The sequence below is a fragment of the Miscanthus floridulus genome, chromosome 1, assembly GCF_019320115.1.
Source record: "Miscanthus floridulus cultivar M001 chromosome 1, ASM1932011v1, whole genome shotgun sequence".
Classification (NCBI taxonomy): domain Eukaryota; kingdom Viridiplantae; phylum Streptophyta; class Magnoliopsida; order Poales; family Poaceae; genus Miscanthus; species Miscanthus floridulus.
In genome coordinates, this window is record NC_089580.1 from 38,193,069 (window position 1) to 38,203,159 (window position 10,091).

At 47.2% G+C, this 10,091-nt stretch overlaps 1 pseudogene; it reads right to left on the minus strand.

The window, feature by feature from the left end:
* Positions 1-757: 757 nt before the first annotated feature.
* LOC136479575 (heat shock 70 kDa protein 1-like) lies at positions 758-7,535 on the minus strand (annotated as a pseudogene).
* Positions 7,536-10,091: the final 2,556 nt, after the last annotated feature.

Genomic DNA, 10,091 nt, shown 5'->3' on the forward strand with positions numbered 1-10,091 from the left:
AAAGGCGCGCGCGCGCTCAATGCATGGCTGGGATCGGAATTAATTTGAAAGCAAGCACCGGAGATGGCTGCCGTTTCATGCGACTTTCCTTTTCTTCGCCCGACACCGCCCCCGGATTCTTCGTTTCCTTGCAGATCTCTTGGTTCTAGTTGTAGCAGCCAAATCACGCATACATAATGCGTCCACGCGCAGCGCATCGCAAGCGATGTGTATGCATAGGGTGCGTCCAGCTCCAGCACAGCAGAGCATAAAGTTTATTTAGCGAAGGTCATGCTCACGCCGGCCAACAGTGGCGTCGCCGACAGAAATCATTACAGACAAAAACGAATCATACAACGCGACATTCTCACTCGCAGATTCAAAACCCCATACTACGGCTGGAGGAGCACACAAGCAGCTAACATCAGCATATAGAGTATTATACTCCCCGTATTAGTAAATTCTAAAATTTACACTGAAATAAGGCATGCTCACATTTAACAAAGTTTGTAACAAAGAAAACCATAATCCATGGATACCTTCATCATTTGAGCATTTCCAAGTTTTTTTTTTTTTTAAAAAGTGCAGGAGTATCATCTCACTCAGTAGCAAAACCGAAGCTACAACGATTCAAGCAACAGCAAAGTTAATCCTGAATCAAACGATAAGCAACAGCAAAGTTACTACGGCTGGAGGAGCTGACGAACCAGCTAACATCACCATATATTATATGTATTTATATTTATATTTTAATAAAGTGCAGGAGTATCATCTTATCTCAGTAGCAAAACCGAAGCCACAACGATTCCAAGCAACAGCAGCCTAGTTTCCTGACTCATCATGTTCAAAAGGGAGCAAAATACACACCTAATGTGGTATAGACTGTAGAATACCCAAACAAAATACTGAATAGAATATATACTTTCAAAACGCGCCAATACAGGTCCAACCTGAAAAGCAAATTGTTTATGACGCGCACATAACCAGCGTACACCTAATTATAAACCCAAGTGGTATGATTGCCACCTAGGGCCGCAAGCAACAAAAGAGCTATCATCTTCTTTTACTACTATGAATAATGATAGTCGGGGGTGCCCATAATTTAATCGACCTCCTCAATCTTGGGGCCAGCACCGCCAGCAGCAGCGGGGGCTTCATCCTCCATTCCGCCAGTCATGTCAGCACCGGCGCCCTGGTACATCTTGGCAATGATGGGGTTGCAGAGGCCTTCCAGCTCCTTCATCTTGTCCTCAAACTCTTCCACCTCGGCGAGCTGGTTGCTGTCCAGCCAGTGGATGGCCTGCTCCACAGCGTCCTCAATCTTCTTCTTGTCATCGGCAGGAAGCTTCGAAGCAATCTTCTCGTCCTGGATGGTGTTCCTCATGTTGTAGGCGTAGTTCTCCAGAGAGTTCTTCGCCTCATTCTTCTTGTGCTCCTCGTCCTCAGACTTGTACTTCTCTGCTTCCTGGACCACCTTCTCAATGTCCTCCTTGCTCAGCCTTCCCTTGTCATTGGTGATGGTGATCTTGTTCTTCTGCCCAGTCGTCTTGTCTTCAGCAGAGACATTCAGAATACCATTGGCATCAATGTCAAAGCATACAGTGATCTGAGGGACGCCCCTAGGTGCAGGGGGGATTCCAGAGAGCTCAAATTTCCCAAGGAGGTTGTTGTCCTTAGTCCGGGTCCTCTCGCCCTCATAAACCTGGATCAGCACACCGGGCTGGTTGTCCGAGTATGTGGAGAAGACCTGCTCCTTCTTGGTTGGAATGGTGGTGTTCCTTGGAATAAGCACAGTCATGACTCCTCCAGCAGTCTCAAGACCAAGAGACAGTGGGGTCACATCAAGAAGGAGAAGGTCCTGGACCTTCTCATTGCCCTCCCCGCTAAGGATTGCAGCCTGGACAGCAGCACCATAGGCAACGGCCTCATCCGGATTGATGCTCTTGCAGAGTTCCTTCCCATTGAAGAAGTCCTGCAGCAGCTGCTGAACTTTGGGGATCCTAGTCGAACCACCAAGTACAACATCATGGATAGTGCTCTTATCCATCTTGGCATCCCTCAGGCACTTCTCCACAGACTCCATGCACTTCCTGAAGAGGTCCATGTTAAGTTCCTCAAATCTGGCTCTGGTGATGGTGGAATAGAAATCAATGCCCTCATAGAGAGAATCAATTTCAATTGTAGTCTGCGCTGTGGAAGGAAGTGTCCTCTTAGCCCTCTCACATGAAGTCCTAAGCCTTCTCAAAGCCCTGGGGTTCCCAGTGATATCCTTCTTGTGTTTCCGCTTAAACTCCTGGACAAAGTGGTTCACCAAGCGATTGTCAAAATCCTCACCACCGAGGTGAGTGTCACCAGCTGTACGTGGCCTTCACCTCAAATATACCCTCCTCGATAGTGAGGAGTGAGACATCAAAAGTTCCACCTCCAAGGTCGAAAATAAGGACATTCTTCTCACCAACACTAGTAGCTTTCTTGTCAAGACCGTAGGCAATTGCAGCAGCAGTTGGCTCATTGATGATACGCATGACATTGAGACCAGCAATAACACCAGCATCCTTAGTTGCCTGCCTCTGGGAATCATTGAAGTAAGCAGGAACAGTGACCACAGCATTCTTCACAGTTGATCCAAGGTAAGCTTCAGCAATCTCACGCATTTTGATAAGAACCATGGAGGAAATTTCCTCAGCTGAGAACTGCTTCTCCTCACCCTTGTACTGCACTACAATCATAGGCTTATCCGCTGGGCCAGAAATAACCTTGTATGGCCACATCTTAATATCACTCTGAACAGAGGCATCAGAGAACCGTCTTCCAATAAGACGCTTAGCATCTGCATAATTTCATAAAAAGAACCACCATTAGAATCATAATTTGGATGTTACGTTCAGCATCTCTGCTTATATAAATGCCTACAGTCTTGCCCACAGATATTATTTTTAAAGTAACAAGAACTGCATGAGTCTCAACGTCAACAGAAAATTAAGTGCCGGTTCAAAAAATGCCATTAGAATAAGCCCTTTTATTGGATTAAGTTTCTGAAGCAATGGGCAGTTATAATAATATATCATGGATGAACAAGATCTCAAACTACGCCTCAAAACAGTTCAAATGTACGAATTATCATGGATACACCTTGAGTGATGTGTATATGCAAACCTAAAAAGAACATGCATCAACAATAACCATCTTTTGTGAGCTGTACCTAAAGAACAAATCTAACATGGTTTAGGGGTACATGTGAAACATAATTTTTATTATATATAGTATGAAAGATAGATACATAATTTAAGTGCCAGATGTCCATGTCAATCAGACTCAAATTAGCAACTTCAACCAACATGACCATTCTTACAGCAAACATGACAAAAGAATACAAAGTATAACCAAGAACAGCTTAAAGCATAACAGAAGCCAATAATCAAAGTCAAAGTCAATTTAATACTCCGTTTGAATCTAGAAGGTGCATTTCATTTCGTTAGGAAAGCCTTTGACCAGCAATCTATATATCAATACATGGTTTTGTAACAATAAATTGCTGTCCGCGGGTCCTCATTCAAGTTCCACCGGCCTCGAAGCCAACGACGCCACACAGCGGCCGCCGGCATCCCTGCCCCAAGGGGCGCCACAGGAGCTCAACCACCTTCCGGCAAGTAAACAGGGAGCTGTTGAAGAGAGCATGCCTCACTCAAGCGACGACCTACAACCTCAAGCAGTTCCGCGTGGGTCATCCCCTGTTCGACCTTCTGGTAGGTGCCTTGCCAAATCTCCACCTTCAGCGGCACGGGAGGAAGCAGGCTCAATCCAATGTGCAGAAGCAGCGATAGACCCAGCGGCAGAGCGATTCGGTTTGCATTCTCCGACGGGTCAAGCGGTTCTCCCTAGCATCGTCCGAGACTTGCAGCGGTTCTTCGATTCGTCAACTGACAACCTGCAGGGGGGGCACAATAACCCACCAGATCCCCAACTTGAAGACCTCCTTCGACGGTCAGAAAGAAATTTCAGTGATCAAATTCGTAAGATTGAAGCCCAAAAGGTGATCCTCCAGAAGCGCTCCACCAGAGAGCATAAAGGAAAAGAAAAGATTGAGGCTGAGCTTTCATCGCCTCAAAACTCCCTGGCTTCTTACCCCTGCAGGGGCCGGTGGACTACTGGGCACGCCAAAGAAGGGCAGCAACAGCGTGCTGCAGATTGCATTGGAGGAATTCAAATTGATGATACAAATCACACCCCAGCGGCTAAAAATTCTGGCATCCCTTAGAAACATTTCTGCTCCTTTCCATTACAGGAGCCTAGGACTGTCACGAAGACCCCCAAGGAGCGTCGCCCCTTCTACATTTCGAGGATAGATGACAGAGGTCGTTGGGAAGAGATTAAAGGCAAACTCTCTGTGCATTCAAAGCAGCCACCTATTGAAATTGATCGATGGGAGAGGAGAAGAAAATTTCTGAAACACGTTAAGGGAAGGTGCCTTAACTGCCTAGCCACAGATCATAGAGTGTTGGATTGCAGAAGGAGCACCCGATGCTGGCGCTGCCTAGAGCCAGGCCACGAATCAAGACAATGCCCTTCCCTTCGGAGTTGTTATGTCCTTCCAGTTGCCTCTACCAAGGCCCCTCGTGGATCTCCCTCTTGGACTGTGCGTGCAAAAGCCTCCCCCTGTCTCTCCAAACAATCTCTACAGAAGACTTATCTTCAGGCTCTGATGGAAGGGGAGGATCTCAGTGTTGTTTCTTCTCGGGAAGAGTATGATGTCTGTAAATCCATCCCCCCACCTTGCTCCTCGATCATCCACAGTAATGACAATCAGCACGGGCACAATAGGGGGCAACAACCTCCCCACCTTCAAGTTGATGATTACAAGGACCATGGGTGGCGTGGGGAGCAGCGCCATCATGGCCTGGCTAACTGGTGCCGATCCTCGCATTGCGGGGGAATGGGGCAAGACTGCCAAAGCTCCAGTCATTGGATTGCCCGCAACGATCAGGGGGCACATCTTCATGCCACAGCAGGCAAGTGGATGCTAAAACGTGCAGGAAATCAGTCTCCTTTGCTGATCCTCTTTGCACGGTGCTAGGCGAGGAGGTTGTTTCTATCGCCGACGATAGTTTTCTTCTCCAACGTGTTGTCCCATCAAAGTTTGAGTGTCAATCGATTTGGGCTGTTGATCCGATGTTGCTAGAGTTTCAATGCTCGTTCTTTGCTTCAGGAGCTCACAACCTTCCTCGGCATCCGAACACGGTCAATACACACCAACTAAGTGCAATGTTGGATGAAAATAGGGAGCTCACTGCACCCGACTAGCAAGATGGCCCTGTTTTGGATCATGTTGCAGTGATGGATCCGAACTCGGAAGAATCCCCAGACATCCCTACTACAACAACCTCCACAACTACACACCAGACTACAGAGGTATTAGCTCTTGATGAGTTCTTTAGCATGATCTCTAAGCCGGTGCCACCTCCTATCCTCTGTACTCCCTCTGTTTTGTCCACTGAACCAGCCACACCTAACAATCACATTCAAGAGCGAGACTCCGTGGCGTTAGCCTCGCAGTCACAACCTATTGACACCAACAGAAAGAGTTCCAGACTCTCTGAAAAGCACAAAAAAACTCCTGGTAGAAGTACTACTCAATTAGCCCAAGATCTTTTAGAAAAAAAATTAGGCGAAGCGACTCCTGATTCATCGCAGGATAAGGAAGTTCTTTTTGATTTTTATGCTCAACACTTCGATCGTCCTTTGACTAAAGAGAAGATGGAGGCCCTCAGTCTTGATTGAGGTGGGATGCGCTAAGAATAAGAAGAAGAAAAATGGATCGCGCTAAGAAGAAGAAAAATGGATCGGCCAGGGTCACTACAACAGTTGCTTCACTAGTCACTTGAATGAGAAGCCACATCCAGGAAGCTAGCTGCCAAGTTGGGAGCTCACAGGGAAAGAGTTTTTTTGGAGCAGCTTCACCTGTAGGATGTTGCCTACTTGGTTAGTTGTGATAGTTCTGCTGGTGGCTAGTGGCCGTGTATGTTGTGCTAGTCAAGTTGTTAGTAGAGTTGTTAGTTGGGTTGTGTTCAGCTTAGTTGGGTTCTTTGGAGCGAGTGGTTAGTCGTTTAGTTGAGTGGTTAGTAGAGCTGAGTGGCTAGCTGGTCGGCAGTTATACTGTAGTTGAGGATGGTGCTGGACCACCTCATCTAATTCGTGGTGTTTGTGGTTTTTGGACCCGGTTTCCACTTCAAAAACTGGGCCGACCTTTGTTTTTCTTTTTGTCTACTAATAAAAATTACGGCAAAGCCTTTGCCGTCCTTTCAAAAAAAAATTGCTGTCCGCAATAAAAAATGGTTATGATTTTGTATCACATAAATGACATATTGAAAAAGAGTAATTGATCAACAAAGTCTTGTAGAAATAGACCTACTAACTCCAAAAGCAGGGTCAGCATGCTTATATATATAGTATAGACATAGAAAAGGTAGCTAAAATCTATAGGTCATTTACAAATGCATTAGAAATATAGAAACAGCTCCAACTACAACAGCTATGTCAGGTCAGCAAATAATTCCAAAATATTGTGCTAGGACTGGTTCAAAGAGCACTGAGTCAGGCCAAGCCTGTTTAAACAATACAAACTGGACCCTACAAAACCGACATTTATACAGTTTGCCACAATATAAAGACGAATTTGTCTTCACACACCATAAAGACGAATTTGTCTTCACACACCATATCAATGTGCAAATGCAGTCATAATAGGTCCTAGAGAGCCATAATGTTGCAAATAAGAGTGCCATGAGAACTACTGGCAATGATAAAAGAACTCTGTTTGTGTATGTAAGTATAAAATGCATAACTAGTGACTAATGGATAACAGTGACTTCACGGACGTGTCACCCAACATGGTTTGAATATTTCAAAACCAAAAACTTTTATGTGCCAATTCTCCTAGTGAACAAACAAATACATAAATTACAATAACAGAAAGACAAATCATCATGGTGAGCATAGTACAATCCAATATAAATTCCTTTCTCAGATGAATTTCTACAGCAAACATAGCTCAATCCAATATAAATTATTTTTTCAGATGAATTTATAACACTTTAATAACCGCTAAGTGTAAAACAATACCTGGACAGTGCATTATCACCTAGTCCAATCATATGTAATGTGAACGGACTAGAAAACGAAACAGCATTGCGGATCAGATCTTTGCAGCCTTGAACACACCACTGCGCACACAACAATTCGACTATACCTTACTTCCAAACTAACAATGCGCACTAGATCGTGCACAACAAACGGAGTCCATCAGACAAACCCTCCGTTACTCCGAAAACGATAGGATCCACGAGATTAGACTCTACCACGCGTATCGCATCAGGAACAGAGAAGCGGAAGAGGCGTGCTTACCGAAGACGGTGTTGATGGGGTTCATGGCGACCTGGTTCTTCGCGGCATCGCCGATGAGGCGCTCGGAGTCGGTGAAGGCGACGTAGGACGGCGTGGTGCGGTTCCCCTGGTCATTGGCGATGATCTCGACGCGGTCGTGCTGCCACACACCGACGCAAGAGTACGGGTGTGTTCGCTTGTCTGAATTCTGGAGGAATCTAGATGGTTTGGAGGAATGCTGGATAAATTTGTGAGAGAAAAATACCGTTTCGGATGAAAAAATTAAGCGGATCAAGCCGGGTTTAAGGGCACGCGAACGGGGACGTCGTGCCCAAGTCGATGCCGATCGCCGGTCCCTCACCCTTGGTCGGCGCCATTGCTGCGTCTAGATCGCTCGCGGCGGCGGACGAGAAGGGGCAGTTAGGGTTAGGTTTTCGCGGCTGCGCTTAGAGCAGAGGCGATTGCTGCTGTGGTTTTCAGATGCGGAGGTGGCGGAGATGGCAACGGGCCCGATACGGCGATACCCGATACCCGACGGGTAGTGGATTCATTTGGGGGATGGGATGGGATCATATCTTTACCCGCGAGTATCTAATTGGGCAAGAATCCATTCTCGATGGGTATAGCGGGTACGGGAACGTTTCTTGTTTACCTGTCCCCGTTACCCGTTGGGAACCCGACTATTTGAGCTGTCATGCGAGTATTAGGCCCAAAGAAGCTCAACATAGGTATTTTGGTCCAAATCTGAACAATCATATATATAGTTTGTGTGTTCTAGGAACCCTAGTTCAATTTTTCCTCACCATCTCCGTCAGCAGCACAAGCACGCCTGCCTCACGAGTGCTCGTGCCCCTCGCTTCCTCAATTCGGTCTCTTTGCCACATTTGCTCGTCCTCCTCGCAACCTCGCTCTTTCTCCTCGGCATCTCCGAGACTCCGACACTTATACCCGGGTGAAGAAGAAACATCTCCGATTGTAAAGCTGCGATCCCAAGTGTCCTTGTTTATCGGGTATGCAGTACCCGTCGGGTATCTGTTACCCGACCGATGCCCGACGGGTATGGGGATGGACAAGAATCTATACTCGAGACAGTTAACGGGAACGGAGATGAAATGAATTCTTCGTAACGGAAAAGAGAACGTTCCGACCATACCCGACCAACCGGTACATCCCCGTTGCCATCATTAGGCGGCGCCGACGTGGTGGTATTTGTACCCAGAGTTCGCTTGGTCTTGGTCTCCCTCTGGAATTGCGGGAGAGCGTGGCCCAACCAGGGCCCAGTTCGAACTCTACAGCTTCTGCAGGTGGGGCCCGTAGAATATAAGTGTTTGACTGTTTGTCTGCCTGCCAATGGACCCATAACCGAGGGTAATTCTCTATTGTTCCTAATATACTCCTGTTTTACCATATTTGACCACGCCTCGGGGCAAAACTTTCACAATACTAGTTTCAAAAAAAAAACTTTCACAATACCATTTTATCCTCTCTTTTTTCGCGATCGTCAAAGAGAGAACTTTATTTATCACCGAGGAATAGAATTGCAATATTGAGTATGCAGGGGCTGAGCTTCAGCTAGGCCAAAGAGGACATGGCCCCTCCTCAATCTGCGTGCTTTTTGAGTTTATCTTGGCACCCTTCTATGGACCGGTTTGGTAGAGCTCCGGCTTCAGTTAAAACAGTTTTAGTTGTGACTTCACTGTGGAGCAGATTCATATGAGGAGCTGAATCTAGTTTTTAAGACCATTTAACAAAACAGTTTCTTCTTATGATGAAAGGGGATGAAATGTCCATAATATCCTTTTTTCCTTTTTCTCTCTCCTTTTATTTCTTTTTATTTATTCTTTTTCTGCCCCGTTCGCGTGCCTTTAAACTCGGCTTGATCCGCTTCTTTTTTCATCCGGAACAGTGTTTTCCTCTCACAAATTCCTCTAGATTCATCCAGATTCCCCCAGAATTCCTCCAAACGAATCTCTACCTTATCACCCCGCACACGGATAGGCCTCGCGTAGGTCGTTGCTCCCCTGTTCCTCTTCCCCGTGCGTCGGCTTCGTCGCGCCTCCCCGTGTCAAGGCCACGGCTCCTGGTGCCTCCCGAGCAGCGTGCATCGCCCTAGCCCTGCCCCCGCATCTCGTCGCCCGCGCGCCCCACAACCTCTACGACTGCGCGCCTCACCAGCACCGCCGCCCCGTGCTGCCTGGGCGGGCCCCCGCTCCCGATTCCAGCGGATCCGGTGCCGGTGTCCAGCAGACGCACCTCCGCCGCCCTCGCAGACGCGCCGAGGGCAAAGGAGACCCATGGCCGTGATGGGGCCCGCTACCGCTAGAGGAAGCCAGAAGAAGCCACAAATTTCAGCCCCTACTCTCTCTCCTCCCTTGTCTCAGCAGGAATTCCAGAGCTTCTTCCTAAGATCTAAGCAGGTCAGAGGTTTGACAGGTGGAGCCGAAAAACGGATTCAGAAGCCGGCCAAGAATCTGTGCCAAACGGGCCTATATTAGTCGCAAGCTCCGTCACTATATGTATGTTTTGCCATTGCAGCTCATGAGCGACCTTATTTTGTCCTCTCCCTATATAGTCTAGAATTTCACCTCCGACAACGCTCACTAAGCCCGCGACACCCCTTCAACAGATACATAAGACGGGATCTCTGTTGTATGAGTTTTGTGCGCGTATGAGTTATATGTAGTCCGGCTTCACAATTGCCTTGCGTAGTCTTCTGCTAAGCCCAATCCCTC